General features: G+C 49.2%; 1 protein-coding gene across 1 annotated transcript in view; it reads left to right on the top strand.

The window, feature by feature from the left end:
• MAN1C1 (mannosidase alpha class 1C member 1) overlaps nt 1-25,809 on the top strand; it is a 127,876-nt gene that overhangs the window by 67,819 nt on the left and 34,248 nt on the right. The gene's annotated exons all lie outside the window — the stretch shown is intronic.

Genomic DNA, 25,809 nt, shown 5'->3' with positions numbered 1-25,809 from the left:
GGCCAGCCTCAAAGAGTTAGGATTAGAAGGATGAAACCAGAAGACTCATATGACAATATTTTTAAAATATAGAATGTTAGAAAACTACCTATGTGATCTTAGAACCCGAGGTGGTGGAGAGTTCAATCCCAAGTCAGTACTAAAGGGCTGCTGTCTTGAAAAGTATTTGAGAAAGTCCCTGAAAAAATATATTACTCATTCAGTTCAAGCTGGGGCTTAGGCTCTTGCATCTTCCTGAGCCCAGGACCTGGGAATTCATGCATCTGTCCAGATGAAAGACAGCCGATGTCCACTGCCGTGCAGGGGTCCAAGACCTGCTGAACTGACTAACCCTAAGGCGCTAAGCAAGGGAGCACTGGAGGGAGTGGAAGATTTTTTGCCCCCACCAAACAGCATCTGTCCTAGTTAGCGGGGGCTGCTACATATAAAAATACTGCAGATCCAGTGGCTTAAAGAACAAACACTTATTTCTTACAATTCTAGAGGCCGAGAAGTCCAGGATCAAAGCACCAGCAGACTCATTGCCGGCTTGAGAGCTGGCTTCCTGGTTCATAAATAACCATCTTCTTGCTGTGTTCTCACATAGCAGCAGAAGCGGTGAGAGAGCTCCCTGGGGTTCCCTTTAAAAGGGCCCTAATCCATTTATGAGGTTTTCACCCTTCTGACCTAAGGACCTCCAAAAGGCCTCACCTCCCATCACATTGGGAGTTGGGATTTCAGCATATGACATTTGCGGAGACACAAAGATCCAGTCCACTGCAGCATCACCATGTTCCAGGAGGGAACAGGTTTTCCTGCTTGAGAAAGGAAAGGCAGGTATGGATGGCAATCCCTGTTGCTTTGGTTATTTCTACGCTGGTGAGGCTTGGATTGTAGGTGATATTTCCTGCTCTCAAAGAGAAGGATACTCAGGGACCTGTAGAAAAAGAGGTGGCCGAAGACCAAAGAGGCTAGTTGAATTTTAAAAAGTCCAATAGGCCCACTACTTATTTTGCAGTCATAACAGTAGCAGCTCCAGAGTCTCAGTGTTAGCATATAGTAGGTGCTCAGTAAAGTCTGTAGAGGCAATGAGTGAGTCCTATGGAAAGGAACAGTGCTGGGTCAAACTAAGGCTCTAGAGCAGTGGTTCTCAACCTTTCTAATGCCTCGACCCTTTAATGCAGTTCCTCAAGTTGTGGTGACCCCCAACCATAAAATTATTTTCGTTGCTATTTCATAACTGTAATTTTGCTACTGTTATGAATCCTAATGTAAATATCTGTGTTTTCTGATGGTCTTAGGCAACCCTGTTAGCGGTTCTCAACCTGTTCTCGACCCACAGATTGAGAACCACTGCTGTAGAGCCTAAGACCATCGGAAAACACAGGTATTTACATTACAATTCATTAGCCAAGTGGGCAGCAACCATATCTGATTGATTAACACAACTAAGCATAGACCACGATTATTCACCTCTGTTCTCTCTAGTATTTAGCCTAGAGTGGGTATTGGAAAAAGTGCAAAATGAATGAATGAATAAGTAAATGAATGAATGAATCTATCAATCTCTCCCTCACCCTTCCTCTCTGAAATTAATTAAAAAAACATTTTTTAAAGTCTTATTAATTTCCATAATTGTTTACAAATTGGAAAAAGGCTACTGTAGTTTAAGTTTTATGGCAGGACACACAGGTACAATATGTGGGTACCCCATGGCTTTCTAGGAGTATGATTCTAGAACTGGACTTCTTCTCACTGCAGAGGCAGGTGGAAGCAGGCACAGCCTCTCAAGACCCAAGCTCAGAACTGCCAGTCATTGCCTTCGCATTCTGTTGGTCAAGCAAGTTAAAGGGCCAGCCTAGACCTAGGAGTAAGGAGTGGATTCCATGTCTTGATAGGAGCTGCTGCTAAGTCACGTTTCCAAAGTCATGGATACAGGGAGGGGTGGAGAAACAGAAATATTTTCTCAAACCACAACACTGAGATTCCTTCTTACTCTAAAATCAGAGAGCTCATGGATCAATGTGAGAGAAAGAAGTTGAAGTTCCATCGTCTCAGCCAAGGCTAGATATGCCTTCCCTGGAATTGGGATAAACTTACCAGATTCCTAGTCTCTGTTGGTGATGAGCTCCAAATGGACAGAAGTATAGAACAGGTTTCTCTCAGTACCTCACTCTGCATTTATTGAGCACCAGGTAATGAGCTAAGCCCTAAGGAGGCAGACTGGCCTCTGCTGGCATGGCACCCTCAGGATCACAGACACAGAAGCATTGTAATGCGGGACACACAGATGTTATGGGGTCAGGGAGAAGGCACTGTCAGAGACCTCCCTATAGTTTGGCCTTCCTTTAGCTCAGGACTGAGGCAGATCCACACGCCTCTTTTCAGATGACTTACAAATTAGGAAGCCTTCAGGCCCAACAATTCCACTTAAACTCAGTGGCTCTGGAGTTAGCCCCGTCCAAACCCCCCCAGCACTGGGAAGCCAGGAAATAGGAAAAAGCACAAGGTGTCCAGAAGCAGCATGTGAACTTGTTAGCCTCCTCCTGTGCTCCCAAACTGTCTCCGTCTGCTATTTGCAGCCGCAAACCCAGGCTACAGGTTGGTTACTCATGCACCTGCAAGCAACTAGGGCTTCAGAGGGGGTTAGAAACCAAGGTTCCTGCAGCCCCTCCTCAAATAGGCACCCAGCTGGCATTTTCCCTTAAATATCACTCATTTTTAAAGGGAGAACAAACACTGTTGGAGGCATTGAAATAGATCACATTTTAAAACGCAGAGAGTCCGTTCAAATTATTCTCTTAATAGAGTTTTACAGAGTGAGGAAGTGGCAAGGGCACATAACCACTCGTTTGAGAAAATCTAAGGACTGCAATCCATTCGTCTGCAAATGTGTCTCTTAGGTACAAATTGCAGCAAGCCATCCATTCCCAGGGTAAATGGTCGTTAATTAAAGTCGGTCAGTTGTCCCTGGTGTTTGAGGGGAGGGGAAGGTTGTTTGAAGCCTCCTTCCCTTCAAAAATGAAAAAGAACATATTTTTTAACATGTTTTTCCTTGATTTGAACATTAAGGAAAAGCTTGGTTTATGAATAAACCTATTCTGGCCCTCATTCATGAATAAAAGCTTGGGTAGTAAGGCCTCAGGAAAGCAGTAGAAGAATTTCCGTAGCCATCCTGGTACAAATGAATCCTCCAGTATTGATTTTTGTGGCTGAAGTGCATTATGTGTTTTGCATGAGCTTTTGAAAGCTTAGATAAATGAGGTGGCTCAGAAAACAGATTTAAAAAATGGGAGGAAATTATACCCATCCAAAGGAAGATAAATGTCCACTAATTCCCAGATTAACATTTTAGACTCCTGTGTTTTTATAGGGGGATTTTTGCAATGCTGATAATGTGAGATTGGTTTACAATGTCACATACCAGTCGAATCAAGGAGGCCTTGCTTGAGTTCTGAGTCAGCTACACTTGAAAGGAAGTAGAGTTAATGCCACAACATGGTGGTGCCCTGGCACCTGTGTTAGATGGCAGCACTGCCCCCAAGATAACATATTTTAAAGGTGACATAACCTCAAGGTCAGCTGGGTTAGTGTGCACTCTCTGAGTTGCAAGAGACGAAGACTCAAGCCCATTTAGTTTAAGCCCAAAATGAATTTACTAGATGGCTTATTTGAAACCACTAGGCATAGACTTCAGTCACAGCTTGATCCAGGCATCAAATGAAGTCACCAAGACTCAGTTCCTCTGTCTCTGGCCCTACTCTCTCTGGGTTAGCTTCATCCTCAGATTGGTTCTTCCTTGATGATGTTACCGAATTAAAGGGGTTTGTTCGCCTGCATGCATCAAAGCCCAATCAAATGCAAACAGGAGTTTGAGCCAAGAAAGTAAAGCTTCATTTTTAAGGAAATGGCACTATGTCTAGAGTCACAAATGAGTGTGTGCTCAAAGACCTGGCTTCCTAATGGCTGCCAGGGAATGGGTTATAATGGGGGGAATCATTAATCATGGTGGCTAAGGGAGTGAGAGTCATGGCCAGGGTCGTGGTCTCTCCTGATTGTTCGGTGCTAGGGTAGGAAGTAGTCTGTCATCACCTCTGGTCCTGATATCAGCCATGGCGTCACTGTTTTCACAAGAGTGTGGTCAGTGGGGTCATCCGATTTTTTGGAGCTGAAATACAAATGAAGCCTAGACGTTATCTCTAGTTTGACTAAAACTCTGTCTCTATGGTCTATAGGCCCAAGGCTTTGTTCCTAAGATTATTTAATGCTGACCTCATTGTCCTGAAAGCTTAATGATGAAGGAAGTAGACTTGCAAGAGAAAGGGAAGTGGGTGAGTCAGGGTGCTAGGTAAGGCCAGTTTTAATAAAAGGAAAGAAAGGTGAAAAGTTTATGTTAAATAAATGAAGTTTCTGTACAGTTACAATAACAACATGTTCCAGTTACTCTAGCTTTAATCTGTGTGTGGTATAAATAGCTATTGCCACTTTCTTGATTGTTTCCATTGAAATCCCAGGATTAGCTCTGACAAGCTTTAATTAGGCCCGTGGCTCTGTCTGTCTCTAATGCTCATGTCCAGAGAGATGAAAGGTATGGATTGGCTGAGGTCTAGGCCACCTGCTCATTCCCATTGCTGAAGGTTTACAGTTCCACCCCAAGAAGGGCATGGACGAGGAGTGAGGGAGGAGAGGAGGTACCCCAGATGGCAATCTGGGGACCTGTCAACAAGAAGGATAGATGGATGCTGGCCTTTAAAACCTCAGATTTCTGTTACATCAACCTTTCATTCTTCCTTCAACGAACACCCGAGGTCCCATAATAAGCCTTCCGGAGCTGGGTCCAGGGTTATGATGGGGGATGGGAGGTTTAGACTCTCCCTCAGAGAGCAAGCACATAATCTATCCTGTGTGTGTTAGTCATCTCCGCTACCACAATAAAATGCCATAGATTGGGTGGCTTAAACCACAGAAATTTATTTCTCAAAGTTCTGGAAGCTGGAATGCCAAGAATAAGGTTCCAGCAAAGTGCGTTTCATCTGAGGTGTCTTCCCTTGGCTTGTAGGTGGCCACCCTCTCTCTGTACTCACATCTCATATGACTTTGTGTACACGTGGGAGAGGGAGGGAGGGAAAGAAAGAGCGAATGCTCTCTGCTATCTCTTCCCCTCCTCCTCTTCCCTCTCCTCCTCCTCCTCTTCCTTCTCCTACTTCTCCTCTTCCCCTTCTTCCTCCTCCTCTCCCGAGGATATTTTCCCATTGATTATTTTTAGAGAGAGTTCAAGAGTGGGGGAGAGACAGAGAAAAACATTGATGTGAGGGACATCGATTGGTTGCTACTTGCATGCCCTGACTGGGGCCAGGGATCAAGCCTGCTACCAAGGTATGTGCCCTTGACCAGAATTGAACCCTGGATCCTTTAGTCCTTGGGCTGATGCTCTATCCACTGAGCCAACTCATCTAAATCTTATTATTTCCCAAAGATGCTATCTGCCAGTATCATCTTATTGGGGGTTAGGGTTTCAACATATGAAGCTGGGGAGACACAAACATTCAGTCCAGGGCACCGTGCTGGGGCTTGAGCCATGTTATGGTCTTCCAGGCAGTTCAGTGTTTTTCCTGAGCACCTGCTGGGGCCAAGCCCTGGAGACAGAACCATGAGGAACACCAGGGCCCTGCCCTCAAGCAGTACCTAGTCAAATCTTCATGGTGGTGTCCAGGAGTCTATGGCACTGGGGACATTTTCACTTCACTTCTCTTTGCCTTTGCTCATTTTATTGCTTGGTGTTGGATTCTCCCGGAACTAACAGAAAACCCAAAATAGCAATAGCTTAAACAACAACAAAAAAGGATGTTTATTTTTCTCTCAGTCACAAGCCCAGGTAGTTAATTTAGGACTGGTAAGGCAACTCCCCTCTCATCAGGGACTCAGGTTCCACATTCATTCTTCATAGTGGCTTCTACCTTGTCGTCCAAGATGTCTGCTCTGGTTCTAGTCATCATGTCCACATTCCTTTAAAAACACTCTCCAGAGCTGCACACACCACTTCCAATTATATCTCATTGGCTGGAATTTGTGCACAGGCCTACACCTAGCTGCAAGGGAGGCAGGGAGATGTAGTCCTTATTCTCATGGCCATGAGCTCAGCTAAAATTATGGCTTCTGTTTCTGTAGAAATCAAGGAAGAATGAATATTAGGGGGCATCTAGCAGACACAGCCATGCTTACACTGTTTGCTCTACTTGACAAGCCCATGCCCTGTCTTCTGTATGTCTCTCAGATTCACTTTGTGGACTTTTTCAGTCTGGGAGTCCTTCAGTTCTGGAAATTTTTCTTGAATCATTTTTTTAATTACCGTATTTTCTGTGTATAAGACACCTCCATGTATAAGGCACCCCCACTTTTCCAACCCAAAATTAAGAAATCAATATTTTAAACGTTTTGCTGATTTTCCTCCTAAGGCCTTCTTCTTTTTTGGCATCTTAAGGAGTTTTTCTTCCTGTTTTCTCCACAGTCTGATCATACACTCAGTGGGAGGAGTCTCTGTAGCTCTTTTTCCATGCTCTATTGCATAGCTGATTAAATTCAGTTTGAATTTTGCAGAGTAAGACAATCACTTATTGGTATTTATCTTTTTATTTTTTTACATCTTTATGGGCTCAGAATGCTCTGGTCCCTGTTGCATCTGCGCACTCTCCATCTCCACCTCCAATTATAGCATCACTGACATCAGTAACAATAAGACTCATGATTGGAGGAAGCCTGTTTGACAAGGTATGGGCAGCTACTCTCCTCGGCTGACTTGCATGGCTTCCTCTTCCACTGACTTCCGTGTAAAAACACCCCTCGATTTTCAGTCTACCGATATTTGAAAAAAATAGTGTCTTATACACAGAAAAATACAGTAATTTTGCCCTCTGTTTTCTCCATTCCTAGAATTTCTGCAGTTTGAATATTAGACCTCATGAGCTGGTCTTCTAATTTTCTTATCAATTCTCTTCTATTTTCTCCCTCTCTTTCCTCCCTTCCTCTCTCTCTGGTTCTATTCTGGGAAATTTCCTCAAAGTTTATCTTCCAACACTTGTATTGAGTTTTCCATTTCTGCTGTCACAGGGAGTATTAATTCCAAGAGTTCTGTTTTATTTTATGAATGTTCTTTTTTGAGCATCCTGTTCTTACCTCATAGATGCAGCATTGTACTTTGAAGATAGTTTCCTCCTTCTTACAGAGCCTTCGTGTCCTTTAAATTTACTTTTTCTGTTTGTTTCTTCCTTGCTTGTTAGTGTTTCTCAAATGTTTGGCGAATCTTGGCTGTAAGCTCGTGTTAAATGTGAACAAAAAATAAGATGGCTGGAGCTCCAGGGTGGTGAGTGGGTTCTGTTGGCCAGTGCCTCACTGGGGTGACGGGACAGGGACACTCGATACGGGTGTTTGCGATCTAGGGCTGGTCAGGTTCGCATAGACAATGTTTTCATTCTCCTGTCCAGAGAGCGGACTCCTGGCTGCAGCTTGCTGAGAGCCAGGTGAGCAGAAGGGCTGAGGGACACAGTGGAGCAAGGATGGTGCCCTCTGCCTCTGCCACATGTCCCACAACCCAGAGGACCTTTGTCTTCCCCCTCCGAAGACGTAACCCCTAGTTTTCTGCTGGGACGAAGGGGACATTTTCTTAGCTGGGTGGAGGCAGGGAGGAGACCTGTGGGTCTTACTTCCTTTCATGCTGACTTTCAACAAATCCTCCTGCGATTCCACTTCCAGAGATGCCTGTGTTGCCACCCATCCCAGAGCCTCTGGGGGTGTCTGGTATAGACACCCGCCTGTTTGCTTTCAGCATCATGGCTCAGATTCCTTCGTGGCTTTGCTAAGTCAGTACTACATGTCTTTCTCCTTTCCAGCTGCCAAGACTTTGTTGCTATTGTGTTTCCCCAGTTTGCTTTGTCTTTATGGGTTATGCCTTAAGAAAAAAAAAGAAAAAGAAAGGAAAAAAAAACACCTCATACTGAGGTGTTAGCACTGTTTCTGTGGGGAAATAGAAGTAATGCATTTCTTCAACCCACTCTCTTTCACCTCAGTCTCTTGCTCTTCTAATTGCTTGGTTTCCTGAGCCTCATCATCATCTGTCAAACGGGGCAAATGATCCCTGTCCTGCCTACTTCCCAAAGGCCTTTGTGAGCATCAGATGAATTTTTGCATAAGGATGTACTGTTCAAACGCCAAGATACTTGGCAGAGGGTACAGAGTACCTTCTAGAGGCTGTGGCTGGAGAATGGGCCACCCTGGGCTGAGGGATACCATATCACTTATGTGTTGTCACAGTGATCTGCATTACAAACACCCACAAACCTCACCGCATGCAACAGGAAGTGTTTATCTAGCATGGGAGTCTTCCTGGCTTAGCTGCTCCAAGCTGGGTTGGCTAAGGGACTCTGCTGATCTTGAATGGATTCACACTCCTGTCTGGATGCAGCTGACCTGGGCTGTTCCCTGGTTGGACAGTTGGGCAACACAGGTCTCCTCCACGCATCTCTCCCTTTCAGGAGTCTGGTCCAGCCATATTCTCACGGTGATGGTAAAGGGGCAAGAAAGCAAGTGGAAACATGCAAGTGCTTTTTCAAGCCTCTGCTTACATCACATTTGCTCTCCTTGGCTAGTGTTAGCCACATGGCTGAGCCCAGAGTAAGAGGACAGAGCAGGACGCCCTGCTCAGAGTGGCAAAGGGTGTGGACACGGGTATGAGGACACTGGTGGCATTGATTCTGCCTCTCTGCCATGTGCCCAGGCATGGCTCTGGAACAGAGCACTCCCCACCTTCAAGTTTTCTTCTGTTAAACCCTGAATTGTTTGTCTAAACCAGTAACGTAGGGTCCTGCCACTCTGATGTATACTGCTGAGGAGTCACTCCTTTACTCACCACTCAGAAGAAACCGCTCTCATCTCTAACACGATCAGAAATACTCTCTTTGTCAGAGAAATGCACTCTCCAGGCTCAGGCTGGGGCTTGGCAACTGATGTAATCTGCTTAATTATTTGATTCAATCACAAGTTGGCTTAATTACTTTCTTGCTTCTCACCTCTTTTGAATCCATTCTGGAAACTAATCGTGTCTTTAACATCAGCCCAGAGAGAAGCGTTTCAATTGGGAAATGTAATTAGCCAAGGAAGATGCACGTGGGCGCTGCCCTTTGTCCAAGCACCATTAAAACCCAGCGCTGGTCAATACCAATGTCGTCTGGAGACAAAGGCACAGTTTGTCCTCCCCTGACTGGAGAGGGAAGGCCCAGCAGGAAGTGGGGAGTTAGGCATCCTGGGAACTTAGCATGAGGTTCATTCATTCCCTCATAAGCCGTTTCTAGGCCAGTTCTGGGCTGCTGCCAGAGATGCAAAGGTGAGATAGTCATGCCCCTTGCCCCCAAAGAGTTCTTCTCCTAGAGAGAAGGATCCACAGGTAGTTGAGAGATACAGAGGGCTGGAACACACAGGAAGGAGCCGCTGATGCTCACTCTGCCTCTGGAGCTTTACCAAACTGGGACTGGAAGGATGAGCTGGAGCTTCCCATGCAGAGAAGAGCAGACTGCACTCAGGTGGAGGGCACAGCATGTGCAAGGGCGGCGCTGCGAGGGCCCCGGAGCTGTTCAAGGTGGGCTGGAACAAGGCTGCCCAGGGCCTCTGAGGCCATCCCAAGGCCTCTAGAGCAGGTGTGCGGTGTCCTTGGGCCATCCCATCACACTTTTCAGTTCCTCTCTCCCCTTCTTAAGTCCACTAGACAGTAATCTGAGCCAGGTTCAGCAAGCCCCATAACAATCATGGTCACTGGTTTAGGACATCCTACATGCCATCCACTAAACTGAGCATTTTATTCTTAATCCTCATCACACTCTACAGCATAGCATATTATATTATCTCCATTTTGAGATAAAAGAACTGAGGCTCAAAGAGGTTAAGCAACTTGTCCAAAGTTATACAGCAAGTATGCACTTTGCCTTTTAAAGTGTTTAACAGAAGTTTAAGGTATTTGGCATTTACGGGAGGCACAATCTGAAAGGTGGAGGATGGATTCAAGGCAATTAGAACAACAAATGTGTGCTCTAGAGATGAATAATAACAGGAGGGCAGGGAAGGGAGGGCATTCTGGGCAGACGGGCAGCCTGGGCAAAGGCTTGGTATGCTGTGTTGAATTGAGTGTGACTGTAACTGGAAATGAAACGTGGGTAATGAGCTGCCCAGGTGGGCAGGGGCTAGATCACAAAGTGCCTTTTAGAGGGTAATTGTAGAGCAGCTCCTTGGTCTTGGTGTCTGTGATGGGGGGACTGCAGACACAGGGCCTCTCTAACACAGCTTGGGTTATAGCTGCTGCTTCAGCCCCTCTCCTGCAAGCGTTCACTTTTTCTAAAGCCCTGCACCCCAGAGGAGTGGTCGCTGCCTGAGCCGGAAGCCTGTCTGGAATGTGGTGGGGTGGGGAGGTTACCTGCCATGTGGCTCTTGCACCTGGGGGGAGGGCGGGAGGACCTGCTGCCAGCACGGCCAAGGAAGGTTGTTGAGCCAGCACACCTGCACCCGTTTGGTTCCTATTCACCTAACGCCCAGCCATCCTTACAAAGAAAAATTCAGCCAAGAGAGACTCTGAGCTAACATGTTGCAGGCCCTGCCTCACTCTGAGACACACACCTCTGTCTACCATATTCCACCCATCTGATCGTTACATATTCATGGTTTTAATGGAGTTCTGACCTGCATGTGTGCAGTTTTATAGCCTGATTTTTCACTTACTAGGATCTTATAGTCTCTTTTCCTACCTTGGCTCCTGCTCACTTGCTGTGTAACTTTGGACAAGTTGCTTAACCTCTCTGAACCTCAGTTTTGTCATCTGGAAATGGATATAAATAGAATTTGCTATGCTGTAGAGTTGTTACAAGAATTAAAAATAAAATGCTCAATTTAGTGGATGGCAAGGCATGTAGGATGTCCTAAACAAGTGACCATGATTGTTATGGGACCTGCTAAACCTGGCTCAAATTACTGCCTAGTGGACTTGCTGGTTGACCTTGGGCACCAGTAATTTAATCTCTGTGAGCCCCAGTTTCCTCCTCAGTGAAATGATGGCACCCCTTGGGTGTGTATAAGAATCAAGTGCATTATTGTGTATGAGAAGACTCTGGCCATGGATGTTTTTGTCATTGTTGTGGCTTCATAGAGTCTAGTTCAGGGTGTTGATGGTTTCACTCCATCAGGTGATTTGAGAGCTCCTCAAAGCTCCTGGCTGGAGCTGGCAAGCAGGGCAGTGGGCAAAGGTGAAGGAGTACAGGAGCAGGTGTCTGCACCTGCTCACCCAAGAAGAGGGCAGTGGGGCCAGATATACAGAATGATGTGGCCTTGCCTCTGACTTCAGGCTTAAGAGGCTGGAGATGTGGCATTCGCGGGAAAGGAAAACCCCAGCAAAAGGACATGTAACGACCAGGGTCCTGTTAAAGTTGCCCAGGGCCAGATCCAGCTCAGCATATCACACATCGCTCACTCCTCTCTCCTGTCTTCCTTCCTATAGGCTCTCACACCAGTCCTGGGGTGGTACTGTGGGACTCTTTAGGAGTGGGGTGCATGAGACACCCACACAGGCTTCCATCCAGAGCCCCACCCCCCCACCCCCCAGACTGTCTGACAGGACACTCAACCACACAAGGTTCCCGAATCTCGAAAGGCAGCAAATGTATGCCCTGAGCAACAAGCCTGGCAGGAAAGCACCAGAGCAGAGAATGTGGGGGCTGTGCAGAGACAAGACAAGGTTTTGATAACAGTGTCTCCCTGACATGTCTGAAGAATCAGGCGTGCCTCTTCCTGGCAGGGCATGCAGTTTCCTGTAATGAGTTGTGAGAGGCTGGAACAAGTTACCGGGAGGCTGGGCCGACTCCACAGGAGATGGAAGCCAGGCCCCAGGGGACTCAGCTCTATGGAAGGCATCTCTGCGGAGGGCGGAACTTCAGCCTGGAGTGAGGGTCCCAGGCTGGGTCAGAATCTGCTGGGGGATCTCAGCCCCTTGTTTCTCTAAGCCTGGGCTGCACTCCCGCTGCCTCAGCAGTGGCTGGACAAAGTCCCCCTCCTTCACGCTCTCGGAGAGCCCTAAGCCAATATCACTTCTATGAATGGCACCCCTGTAGTACTTCCCGGCTTGCAAAGCATCGCTCCCGTTTGTCGTTTGGGACCTTCACAAAAATATGCAGCAGAGACGCTGAGGCTCAGAGAGGTGAAAGAACATGCCGGAGGTCATTCCATTTATTGGGTGTATTTATTTAAGGTAATGCTGGCTGCTGTTACAGAGAGCCCCCGAGATCTCAGGGGATTGAGAACAGACATTTTTTCCTTGCTCATGTAAAGTCCAGTTGGTGGGAGCAAGAGGGAGTCTGCTCCTCACGGTCACTCAGGGACCCAGGGTGACGGAGGCTCCATCTTCAGATTATGACTCTCAAGGTTGTCTCAGCCTTAGAGGACCCCATAGCTGGTGCTAAGGGACCAGGCCTCAAGTGGTGTGTGTAACTCATGCCCACATCCCACTGGCCAGAACTTGTCATAGGGCCCCACCTCAATGCCAAGGGGGTGATGTGCAGTTCCTGACTGGACAGCAGTTTCCCCACAACGGCTGTGCTCTGAGGAAGGGGAACATGTGCGTTGTTGGCCGTTGTAAAAGGCATTTTCCTCAAACAGTGCTGGGGACCTTGGATCAGAGTTTGATGGGGGGCAGTCATTTAAAAGTCAGTAAACCCCAACATGGACTGAGACCTGGAAGAAGACACAGGTGTCCCTAACCCATTGAGGAGCCTGGATCACACACCTTCCCAGCCTTCTCCACCTTCTCCACAGCCTTCTTTCTCCCTTGCCCCTTAATTAGCTCCTGATCCACACAGCTGCTCATGGGCCTGGCCCTGCTAACACCCCCCCATGGCTCCCCCGTGCCCTCTCATAAGGCCCAAACTGCTTAGCCGGCATCCACAGACCTTCACAGGACCCTAGCTTAGCTTGCAGCATTCCCCTCTCATTCCCCTTCCCACATACCCTGAGCTCCTCCTCCCTGACCAAAGTCTCCCCACTGGGCCTTTGCTGGAATGTCCTCCCTCCAGCTCTACCTCCTCATCCTTCCGGATCCAAATCACAGGTCATCATGGGGCCTCCTTCAGCAGTGTTAGCTGCTCAGCCAGCACTGAATGAGAACTTGGGGTGTACCAGGCAGTGCGGGAAAGGCTTCATAAGAATTAACTCATCCGCCGAAACTGGTTTGGCTCAGTGGTAGAGCGACGGTCTGTGGACTGAAAGGTCCCAAGTTTGATTCCGGCCAAAGGGAATGTACGTTGGTTGCGGGCACATCCCCAGTAGTGGGTGTGCAAGAGGCAGCTGGTGGATGTTTCTCTCTCATCGAGGTTTCTAGCTCTCTATCTCTCTCCTTTCCTTGCTGTAAAAAATCAATAAAATATATTTTAAAAAAAAGAAAAAAGAATTAACTCATCCGTAACCTTCCAAGCCTCTGAGATGGGCATTCCATTTTATAGATGAGTCTCTGAGATATAGGAATGTGTAAAGACACACAGCTAAGTGAGGGTCAAAGACAAATTCCAAACCCAGGTCTGTATGCTCTCAGCTGAGACTTAACCACTGAGCAAACTTCTGCTTTTTATCAGCACCTGCCACAATCCATCATAGCAAATCGTTCACTGAATAGTTTGCTGTGAATTTGCTGTTTTTCCAAGAAAGCAGCTGCAGACTCCTCGAGGGCAGAAGTCACAACTGCTCCATCCTGGACTCCTCCTCCCCACCACCGCCAAGCCAAGGCCTGGGTGGCGATTTTCTCTCAAATAAATCCCTCACCTTCCTGAGAACCAGAATCAGAAATTCCTCAGTTTATCATCTGTCATAATCCCCTCCCTGCTTGCCTGTCAGGTTTTGAAAGTTAACCTGAAACGATTTGAAAATGATCTAAGAGGCATGGACCAGCCTTCCCTGAGCGTGATTAAGGGCGATGGCTTTTTAATGATTTGAGCAGTGCCTTCCTGGATTGACAGAAATGGATTACCATAAATTTCTGAACACTGCGCCGCCAAAATCAGATCTTTTTGCATTTTCTCAGTCGTCCTCGCAAACCTTTGCAGAGAATGACAAATACTCGGGCTTTAATTGTTCAGTCGCGTGAGGGCGGCGCCTCCTGAGTTCCCAGAACTGCTCTCGCTGGGAAAGCCTTGAAAGGCTCCTGGGGCTCCATCTTCAGGAAATGGAACTGTGTTTTCTCTGAAGCAGAGAGAGCTGTCTCCTGGGCTGTGGCACGTTTGCTGCATTTGTGAATTGCTTTGGCCCCTAGATCTAGAAGAGGCAGTTCCTACCTAGGACGCATGCTCAGGGCTGTCCCACCAGGGGCTGAGGCCTGGGTGGGCATGACAAGTCGGGTAGGGGCTTCTCCCTGCTCAGTCCATGCACAGACCCTCCTCCTCCTGCTCCTCCTTTCTGCCACACTCTGTGCCTCATCCAAACTGCCCACACCTACGACTCAGAGAGGTTAAGTAACTGGGTTGTGGTCACACAGCTGGCAATATGCAAAGCCAAGACGCGAACACTCTTACTGCTGCCTCTAAAAGAAGTCTAATTAAATAGAATAAAAGGTGACTCACAAGGCATCCCCAGAAACCCATTACATTTAAAGAAAAGAAAAAAGCAACCTTTACTGTGCACCTTCTAGTGCCAGTCTCTAATAATATGCATTCTCTGACATTATCCCCATTTCACAGAGGAGGATGTTAAGGCTCACATGGGTGAAATAGCTAACCAAAGGTCACACAGCTAGGAATAGCCAATGTAAGATTTTACACTATGTTTATCTGACTCCAAAATAAGTTCCCGCCCCGTTTTCTGTAGGAGATAAAAATCTGTCTCAGGAGGATGTGGTGCCAGGCTGGTCTAAGTTTATCATGGGCAGGGTTCCTGCAGGAAGAGACACCTCTTCTCTTGCAGTGCCTACTACTGAGGGCCATTGCCCAGCCCACGGGTAGGCAGGGTAGGAGGTACTGCCAGGCCCTGAGGAGATGGCCTGGGGCTCTTGTGGACGTGGACACCTCCCTGAGATCCTCGAGAACCTCTGAACCTGGCCAAGTTCTCAGATATTGCACAGGAGCAGGATGTGACAGTAATGAAACGCAGAGTCTCTGAAGCAGAGGAGTTGAACTCTGGCTTCCCATTTCAACAGCCTTGAGAAATGTACACAACCTCTCCACGCCTCAGCTTCTGCATCGATAAGACACGGACACTGAGCACCCTCCTCGTAGGCTGCTGGGCTTAAAAGAGGTGCTGCCTGAGGGGCGCTCAGCAGCACCGCGTCTGCCTGCACACGCTGATCGCCATCGCTGAGGCCTGCCGTGGGGCAGCAGCTGCACCCGTGTTTACACACAATATCTGCTCTCTAAGCCTCAAGGTAGTTCTGCAAGGTGGAGGTATTGTTGCTCCCATTGCACAGATGAGGAAACTGAGGTAGCCAGAAAGTGTGGCTCCAGGGCTCAGCCCTTTCTGCTGTCCCATACTTAGCAGCTCAGCCATCTCAGTGCCTAGAAGGACCCTCTGCTGGGGCTCCATTCTGTACCAGGTTCTCCCAGCACTGCCTCTGCCATCTCTTTGTTTCTTGGGTTGAATAGGGCCTCTTTGATTTCCTTTCTTTTCCCCTTTCCAATAATCATCATTCATCTTACTATCAGAGCCACGCATCTGTGCCTCTTGGCTCTGGCCCAGAGGCTAACTTTGCCACGATCAATGCATAACTCTGTCTGGCCGCAATGTGTATCCAAGATGGCATTGTGGCCCTGAGCCTGCGGGCCTGGGCTGCCCCGGTGCTGTCAGAGGACAGCTGACATCCCCCCCGATGAGGCCGAGATGAGGCAACTGCCCGGTGTTGCTCTGTGCTGCCCTGTGCTCTGGGTTCATTCATCTTGTTCCCTACGTGGTAAGCAGCTACCTTCGAGGGGTCTCAGTGACAGGCCCAGGTGCTCCCTGTTCCCTCCTTCCCTCTGTAAGTGACTCGTGGGCACTCGGCAACCCAGATCAACAGCTCCCTGAATGACCCACATGGGGTCCTCTCTGGGCCACTCTTCACTCAGCCACAGGAGGAGGATTTCCAAACACCAGTCAGAACAAGTTTCTAGGCCATCCCCACCGCCCCAAGGCCCTGTGTGGCCCAGCCCCTCCTCCTCACCGCCCACCGCCTTCCCTCTTCTCACTGCCCGTGACCTCTCTGCTCCACAATCACGGCGAGACCTCCCCACCTCAGGCTGTTGTGTTTGCTGTGCTCCCATCCCCTTTCCTCCTGTGCTTCCTGCAGGAGGCAGTGCTGCCGCCCCCACCTCCTGCCACGCTGCTGCTTGCTCACTTTCCCATCACACACATTACTGTGTAGCCGGATGTCATCTGTGTGGCGCCTGATTGGCATCTCTCTCCCAGCAGCTCTCTGAGGGTGGAACCCAGGACTGCCGCGCCCCGCTGTGCTCTAGCATCAGGCACAAACCCAGCACTCAAAAATGTTTTTGGTTGAATAAATAAATCTTGAGCAAGTGATTCGGTTCTTTGAAGTCTCACTCTTCGTCCATAAAAGAGAGACAATAATAGAGTTGTCATGGGGTTTAAAAAACAAGATGTTTGTGGCACGTAGCACAATGCCTGGCACCAACCAAGTGTTTGGTCACTGCTAACCGCAACTGTTTCTATTAGCCTGTGATGGAAAGGGGTGGGGACTGGTGTTTAGGAGAGTTCCACATCCCACCAGCAAACCTTTGTGGGCTGTCTGCCCTGGGCCAGGGTCTTGGGGTTGATCTCTGCCCCCAGGACCTCACGCCACAAGGAGCAGCCTCTGGCAAGGGGCACTCCTCCCCTGGGCCTGAGGCAGTGGGAGGAGGCTGCCCAGCCCTTGGTCAGCAGGTCGCAGTGACACCCGGACTCCTTGGGGCCTGTGCTGGCGTGGAGTGACCAGGCTTAGACTCAGCCTGCAGACACTCGCTGCTTGGGACAGACTTGAGAAACCGCAGGAATGACCCAGGTTACTCTACTCAAAGTTGGAAAGCAGGTCTTTTAATAGAATTCAGAGGAAGAAGACATCAGGTCCACAGGGAGAGTCAGAGATATCTACATGGTCCTAGAAGAAGCAGCCTTTTCTCTAGGACTTAACATCCCTGTGTGGCTTGGGACACGGTGGGGACATGTTGGGTTAGAGAAGGGCATTTGAAGCAGAAGGAACAGCTTGAGTAAAGGGCTGGATGGCTAGGAAGAGTGGACCACATAGAATCCATTTTCTAGCTGGAATATGAAAAACATGAAAAGACTATTAAGTAGCTGGGCTAGAAGGGCATATTATATTAGTCAGCTGTTTCCAAAGTAACTCGTGTAACAAATTACCTCACAGTGAGTGGCAGACAGCAGCAAGCATTTATTTCTCATTTGTCCGGCGGCAGAGGCTGGAGTTTGGGTTATCTAGGCTCCGCTCAGCGGAACCCAGGTCTGCTCTACCTGGACCAGTGGCCACCTGAGACTGACCTTGTCATGACGAAGAGCAGGAGCACAGGAGGGGCATGTCCACTAATCCCACTGGCAAGTCTCATGGCCAAGCCTAGAGTCGGGCAGAGTTTAACTCCCCACCAACAGGAGGCCAAAGCAAACTACATTGGCAAGAGCACGGTTGATGGAACAGGGATGTTTACCCCTCCCATGGAGGTGCAGAGTACTGAGCAAGCAACCCTCTGATTTACAGGTAGAAGCAGAGCACCGAGTGACTCTAGGTCTGCCCTGAGGAGCTGCCGAGAGTAGCCATTGTGTCTTAGTGTCTCTTGGGGTGAGCAGCTCAGGGCTCTGGCTCTGGCTCCTCTCCCATTGAGGCAAGAAGAGGATTAAAAATGCCAGTGCCTTCCTGACAGCCCGCACTTCCTGCCTGCCTGGCACAAAGGCTGTGTCGTCCTTCCTGCTGAGCAACGATTGATATGCAAAGGGTCCTAGCTTTGCCATTCCTGGTGTGGCTTCCTCGACTGGAACTGAGCCTTATGATAACAGCCCCATGCTTTGAGCACCTACTGTGTGCTGGGTATATCATATTCTCTTACATTGAGTGCCTGCTGAATGCTCTTGGTATACATTTGTCTGAACTGGCCACACCGTTCTAAAAAGGAGACCTCATTGTCCCATTTTCTGAGGCCCAGAAGGGTCAAGTCAGTTGGACAGGATCGCGCAGCTGGGAAGGGAGGGGGCTGGCATTAGAAGCACGCTGCTAGGTCGAGTGGTCGGGAAGGTGGTATCTGGTTACAGCTCTGCCCTGAGCGGCTGAGCCGCTGGGAGAATCACAGCAGCATCCTGGGCTCCAGTTCTCTGTCTGCCTGTCTTCTCCGAGATGTTCTGAGATAAAAGCCGTGCAGAGCTTGATCCACAGCACTGTCAGAGGGAGTTTTTAAATACAAGTTTCCGGGGCCGACAGCACCCTCAGCGCTTATTTAACAACAAACAAATAAAACATTAACATTTAAAAAACAGACCCTCGTTTCCAACGGAGGCCTGTTCAGTAGACTGGTTCAATGAAACGCGTCCGGCCTTTCGTCACAGGGAACCTCATCCAGCCGTCCACCCCAGCGGGCATTCTCCAGCCGGCCGTGGCAGCCCAGTGGCATCTGTTTGGGAAGGCTGGAGGAAGCCATTAGTTCCACCAGGGCCCTGAAGTCTGCGGCCGCCCATCTTGTCCCTCCAACAGTGTTTTCCTTGGAAAGCTGACCCCTGCTGCCCGGGGCGTGTTTTCTCCGAGGCCAAGAGGCCCTGTAAAAAGTATTTGGAGATCCCAGGAAAGCACTGTAGGCATTGCCACTAGTAGATCATTCATTCAGCAGTTATTTGTTCCTATCTTCTCTGTGCCTGGCCTGGGGATGGATGCTGGGCCCTGGGGAACTGTCCCTGCCCCGGGACTCACAGGCATGTCAGCACAGGGACAGGCAGCACTAGGTTGGAAGCACCTGCCGCAGAGCAGGACAGATTTGCAAAGGAGGGGTGGTTAGGTTTGCTTGGTGTCTCAGGGACTCAACATTCAAGCCAACACCAGAACAATGGGTATTTGTTTATTAAGCTAAAAGGAAGGCATACAGGCATAGGAACCCGTGTCAGCAGACACTCAGAGCTTTTGGGGAGCTGCTAGTGATCTGATGTGGGTAGAGCATGGCATGCAGAGGGAGCAGTGGAGAGGCAAGCTCTGAGAGGTTGGCAAAGCCTAGACCACAGGCATCCTGCTCGCTATGCCCAGGACTTTGAACTTCGAGATCAGGGGCATTGGCAGCTTTTAAAAAGGGCAGTGGTATGGTCAGATCTGATCGTCTTTTATTAATCAGCCTCTAGTAAAAGCATTCTGCTGGGTTCCAGAAATAGTTCCTAAAAAAATATCGTTAGTCCTCCCAGAGGCTCCAAGAAAACTTTGCCTGGAAACAGCCTATGAACACAACGTTGTGACCCAGCAAATAGCCATCATGGGAGGATTCAAGAAAAATTCCTACTGGAGGGGGGAAAAACAACACAAAAACCAGACCTGATAGAAATGGAGAGGTCCTAAACCCTACACAAATTTCATACAGCCAGAAGACCTCACCATATACTAGTAAGATGATGTGGTTTTAAACAATGTACTTTGGGTTAGTCGGGCTATTACTCTAATTAATCTTCCTAGAAACCCACGTGGCAGAACATTCCAGTTGCTACTGCTGCATAACAAATCACTCCCAATCTTAGTGGCTCATAACACTTGGTTTGTTATGTTCACAGATTTAGCGAGTCAGGGATTCAGAAAGGACTCAACAGGGACAGCTTATTTCTCTACCGCCACGTATGGGCCCTCGGCTGGAAGGGCTTAGAGGCTGGGGGTGACTGACAGCAGGAACCTTTTTCACGCACATGACTGGAACTGACGCTGGCTGTTGGCTCAAAAATCAGACAGGCTGTCAGTCAAAAATCCATACACATAGCCTCTTCCTATGTTCTCTTCTGTGGCTACCTTGGGCTTCCCTGCAGTATGGTGGCTGTTTCCAAGAGCCGGCATTCCAAGAGAAAGTGGAAGCTACCAGTTTCTTAAGATCCGGGCCTGGAAAGTAGCACATGATCCTCTGCTCTATCCTGTTGTCCAGGTGGTCCCACAGGTACCCAGGCTCAGGGAGGGAGCTCTGGGAGGAGTTACTTTTGTGAGATGAGATGTATTTCCCATCTTTGGAAGCGGAAAAAAACAGTTGTGTTGTTTCTTTACAGACTAAGAAGTCTCTGAGGATTATATCATCAAGTTAAATGCAACCATTAGTATATGGCTCTGGGGATGCTGTGGTAATAGGTTACGCCTTGGGTGGTTTTTTTCTTCTAAATGTTCTTCCTGGAGCTTATGTTGCCCAGCCTGAGCCATTTATCTTTGCTAATATAAGATCACATAAGAAAAAAAAGCCCACCACTCTCATTAATATGTCAGAACCAGGAGCGGACAAACCACAGCCCAGCAGGGCAGGGTGGTTCCTGGCCAGGCGGGCCTCAGAGAGGAAACTCCAGGAGCTGGGCCCATCCCTGTGGAGCTGACACAAACACGACAAATAGTTTTGCACAGGGCAGTGGTGCCGAGCAGACAGTGAAGCTGCCCTGGACATGGTCCCCACAGACAGTGGGCTCAGTTTATTCAATGGACATGTTTACCTTTAATGCCCCTGGGGACCATGCACTGAGAGATGTGAGTGGGCCTCTGCCCCTTTGTTGCCTCCCTCGGGGGGGGGGTAAGGGGGGGGTTCGAGGACCCTGTCTTCCCAAATACTTATAGGCCCTGTGATGGGCTGGAAGGGTTTCTGGGCGGAGGAGACAGCAATGGACAGAGCAGAGCTCTCCCCCCAGCAGCGTGTGCTGTCAGCAAACAGGAAAGCAGATCCTTGTGTACCATCGTGGATAAAGGGGCCAAGGAAGAAGAAAGAGGGTAAGGGAGATCAAGGGAGTGCTGTTTGGAGCCAAGGCCTAGGGAGGGAGCAGGCTTCAGGAGGGTTTCAGGAGCAACATGTGACTGGAGGAAAACAAAGCCATGGGAGGATTTGGAACAGAGGAGTCGCATGATATGACTGGCGTTTTCAAAGGCGGTAGCAGGAGGAGGTGAGAAGTGGGTGGAGTCTGGAAATGGTAAGGATAGAGCCAGGATGTGGGAGTTGGAGCCACAGCTCTTGGGAGAAGGAGGTTGGCATTAGCCGAGGTGGAAGACTGCAGAGCAGGTTGGGAGGGAGGAGCAGGATTTGCTTTTAGAGAAGTTGAATGTGAGATGCCTGTGGAGCTCCACATGGAAATGTGGGAGGGGAGTTGTTGGATAGGTGAGTCTGGGTTCAGGGGCAAGGTCCTGGCAGGAAATGTAAAGCTGTGTTCATCAACATGTGGAGGGAATTTAAGCTGTGACTCCCGGCCTAAGGGAACGGAGGAAGATAGAGAAGAGGAAAGGCCCAAACAGAGCCCTGGGCACTCCAGTCTTTAAAGGCTTAGAGATGAGGAAGAACCAGCAAAGGCAGCTGCAAAGAGGCAATCACAGGATCCGGAGGAGGAGCAGGAGGAAGAGTGGTGCCGCCCTCCGCCTTCCCACTTTTCCTCTCGGATGTTTCTGGAGCTTGAAGATGACTCTGATGCAGACCAGAGCTCCTGCTATTAGTGGGGGGCAGGGACAAGTAAATCGATGATTCCTTTACAGTGTGATAAGAATGGGGGCGCACTTGTGCTAGAGACGGGGTAGAAGACAGCTTGGGGGCATCCAGTGTGGTCCTGGAGGGCCCAGGGAACAGTTCCCATGGAAGAGAGTCAGGGAGGCTGAGACTCTGTGTGGACCATGGGGTGGAGATCACAGTGGCTTCATGGGCCAGGGGTGGGCCCTAGATTTCCACAGGAGAAGAAGGTGGAGTGGGCAGGCAATCCCTAGCTATTTGTAGAAGTGTCACAGAGAATGGTGGGCGGCCCGTTTGGGTTGGGGTCTCTGGCCTTTGGGGTTGCTTGGAGACAAGGAGGGGAAGAGGCCATGAGAACCTTTGACCTCAAAGAGACAAAGCCCCACAGTGCAGGGTGGGAGGAGGTTGGTTGGGCAGGATCAGGGAAGGTTGCCAGGAGGAGGCAGGCTTTGAGGAATGTGTGGGCACTGAGTATGCCCAGATGCACAGAGAAGCTTTCTTGGCAGAGGAGACCATACGTGCAAAGGCATGGAGGCCGGAGCTTGCAGAATGTATCCAGGAAGCAGAGCTTGATGGCAGATGATATTAGCCAGACCTTTGGGAGTCAGACCCCGAAAAGTTTTACCTCCTTATTGCATGGTTACTGGGAAGCCCTTACAGGTTCCTGAAGTGAGGAGGGACACAGTGGGATCTGCTTTTAGGAAGACAGGTCAGGCAACAATGTACAGGGTGAATTGGAAGAAAAGGGGGTCCCGGAGGTAGGATACCCAGGTCAGGGGTGGTGATGACCTCAGCAATAGACACAGGTCGGTCCCATGTGACTCTTTTCCTCTAAGTTGGGCCAAGGGTTTTTGCAAATTGCAGTCTCCAGACCAGACTGCCCTGCAGGGTGCAGGAGAGGCCAGAAATGCAGGAGTGCCCCAGGCCACCGCGACCCCAGAGGACTGTGTGAGAGCTGCCCAGGCCAGTTAGGGGGAAGGAGGACCACACTTCTATTTACTAAGTTAAGCTCACATGGACCCAACATCTTGGGTACTTTCTGGCCACTGCCTCCATTTAACCCTCCCTGCAGCCTTATGAGGCGGTTCCACTGTCATCCCATTTGCAGATGAGGCACATGAGGCCCAGAGAGGTACGAAGCTAGTATGTGATGGAGCCGCTTTGAACCTATATCTCCCTGGTTAGACCAAGGTTTCAAGATGAGCTAAGGGACCACAGAAATAACCAAGGAACTGATTTTTCAAGTATTTGCTCTGTGCCAGGCAAACATAAATGTCCTTATCAGGTGTATATGATGCATTTATCCAGGCTCAGGAAGAAACCTGCAGTGTGTCCCTAATACTCTAGCCCAGAGGTCCAACTTCATTTACAGGTGAGAACTTTGACACTTAGAACAAATGTGTTGCTATTTGAATCCAGAGCTATGTTCTTTTAGGACCCTCACTTCCTCCAGCCCTGGCAGGGAGGGGTGAGGAGTGGGTCCTTTGTGAGCAGCAAGTGTTCAGAGCTGGAGTTGGGGGAGTGAGCCAACCCGGAACCTGCCGCAGGCTTCGGCCCAGTCCAAGCTGGCTGCCAGACTTTTGTGCCCTGCTGGTTCTTTGCATATCATGGGTCTCCTCACTGAGTGGCCATGTGTCTTCCCCCCTCGGGAAGCTGCCCAGGCTGCCACAGGTACAGTAGAGTTGAATTCAGGATAGGGCCCTCTTTCCTGCCCAGCCTGGCCGCTGAGTAACCTCTGGCCTGGAATGAAAGGCTTTCCAATAAGTGCCTTCCTGGCCCACAGCCCAGCTATGTGGTAGGTGGGTGTGAGGGTGAGAGATATACTGAGAAGGATTCAGAAACCTGAGAGCAGGGGCAGAATCTTGCCAACAAATCTCTTAGCAAGCTGCCTTCTCAGCTGACGCCTCTAGAGGGTTTGGGAATGAGAGCTGGTCACGAGGAGCCCTGGCCGCCTTCCTGCCCAGCCAAGGGCCAGGGCCTCTGGGCTCAGGCTCAGCCCAGGGGAAGTAGGTCCCCTGGGGTGAAAACACTAGGCAGCCCAGGGCAAGAATATCGGAAATCAGATATTCTGGGCCACCTCTCCCTTGACCTTGAAGAATGCACAGCACATAGTGTGGGTTTCTCTCCAAGCCTTCCTGCTCAGAGCAGCCTCCGACCACTGCCAGGGTGGGGCAGGGTCGGCCGTCAGATCTGATATTGTTTTCACAAAGAGCTGGAAGGCATCCTTGTCCTGAAAAACACATCACACTCGAGGGGGGCTGGGGTCCACTCCTCCCTTGGCCTAAAGTCTCAACTTGGGGCATCCCGGCCCTGCTATGTGGCCCTCATCTATGACATGAAGGGGTTGGGCAGCAGAAATCCCTTCAGGCCCTTAGAAAATCTGTCTAAGGCTCTGGTGTAATAGCCGGCCTCTGTGGCCTGGGCCTGTCTCCGACTGTCCATGTGTGTCTCATCAGTGTCCGTGCCTGAGCACCTCAGGAGGGCAAAGAGTTCCCTTTGACACCTACAGGGGAAGCAACTGGGATAAACCAGAAAAGGCTCCACTTTGTTCGGCTTTGGGTATGTTTTCCTACAAAGTCCTTCCGTATAGGCAAGATTGATATTCTAGAAATTCAGCCCAAAGCCCTCCCAGGTGACTCCGGATTGGGAAGCCCCTGTATTCTCCAGCCCTCTCTTTCTTCCTCTCTGTCTTGCAAATCCTCCCTTCTGGAAATGGATTCTTTAACCTCCAGCATTATCTTTCTCCCAACTTCTTCCTGATCTCCCTCTGAACATTTTCCAGGCGATGCCCTTTACCACCTGCCTCGGGAGGTGGTTAGGTGTTTGAGTTTCAGAAGGATTCTCTGCCTCCAAAGTCAACTCAAGTGAGTAGTTAGGGCACACTAGCTAAGGAGACGAGGTGCTATCTGAACGCAGAAGTGCCCACAGAGATGGCTGGAGACTAGTGGGACTCAGCGCTGTCAGCGAGCTCTGGAGTTCCACTGGGAAGGCCCAGCCTGCTCTTCTCAGTGCTTCGAGCCCCTCACAAGGAGGGCGTTGAAGGAACAATCACTTCTCCTAAGCTACCTTCTGGTCCCTAAAGGAAATGGCTACTGACTGCAATGACTATAGTAGCAAGGAGTTGATGGGAGGCCGCAGTCACCTCTTCCAGGAAGCCCTTTACCCTTCCTCCTTATAGTCTTCTACTCTTCAGCCTCTGGTTGTACCACATGGGAAGGACTTCCTCCTCTTCTCTCTAGTTTGTGGTCTGGAAAATTCGTTTTTGCACATTTTTCTCAGCCTTTATTCCCAGGACAAGATTGAAGTCCTGATGGCAGGGGCCAGGCTTCATAGCTCATGCGTGTGTACTCACTGCCCAGAGCAAGCATCACTATGAAAATCTTTGGTTTGTGGATTTGTGTGGTTTCTTTGGCCAAACTTTCTCTCCCCCCCCCCTTTTTTTTAATGGAAATAAATTTCTCATTATAAAAATAATTCATGGTTGAAGAAATCAGAAAGCCTGTAATGCCAGCACTGGGACTGACTACGGAATCATGTCCTGCCAGATAGTTCTGTGCAAACACATCCACATTTGACATACGATAAAGAAATTATACTGTGCTTTTCAATTGTTTTTACAGTCTACTTTTTAGGAATGATTTTATTAATTTTTTTTTTGAGAGAGAAACATTGACTGAACCCACAATCTATGTATGTGCCCTGACCTGGAATCGAACCCTGCCACCTTTTGGTGTACAGGACAATGCTCCAACCAACTGAGCCACACTAGCCAGGGCAAATATCCTCTTTTATATTTGAGCTACAATTCATATAACTAATCCCTAACACCCCAAGAGCTCTGACTTGGACCTGGGATGTCCCCCCCGTTATATATGATACTGCAATAAATACCTTGCTAAGAAAATATTTATGAACATCTTTATATATTTTTTTCTTAGATGGAATTGAAGAGCTAGAGGACTGGCATGTTTGTTAAAACTGTGTAAGCCAAATGTCAGTTCATCCTTGCCCCCAGCATCACAGAGGAGTGGTAGGTGCCCGGCTGGCACTGAGGGTGGACTTGCTGGCACCTATCAGTGGCCCCAGGTCTGGGAAGTGGCTCAGCCCATGAACTCAGTCTCCCCTGCCCACTGCCTGCCCTTTACTGCCC

This window comes from Pipistrellus hanaki (genome assembly GCF_964339955.1).
Source record: "Pipistrellus hanaki genome assembly, chromosome: 2".
Lineage (NCBI taxonomy): Eukaryota > Metazoa > Chordata > Mammalia > Chiroptera > Vespertilionidae > Pipistrellus > Pipistrellus hanaki.
The sequence above is the reverse complement of the archived record's forward strand: the minus strand, read 5'-3'. Positions and strand labels throughout refer to the sequence as shown.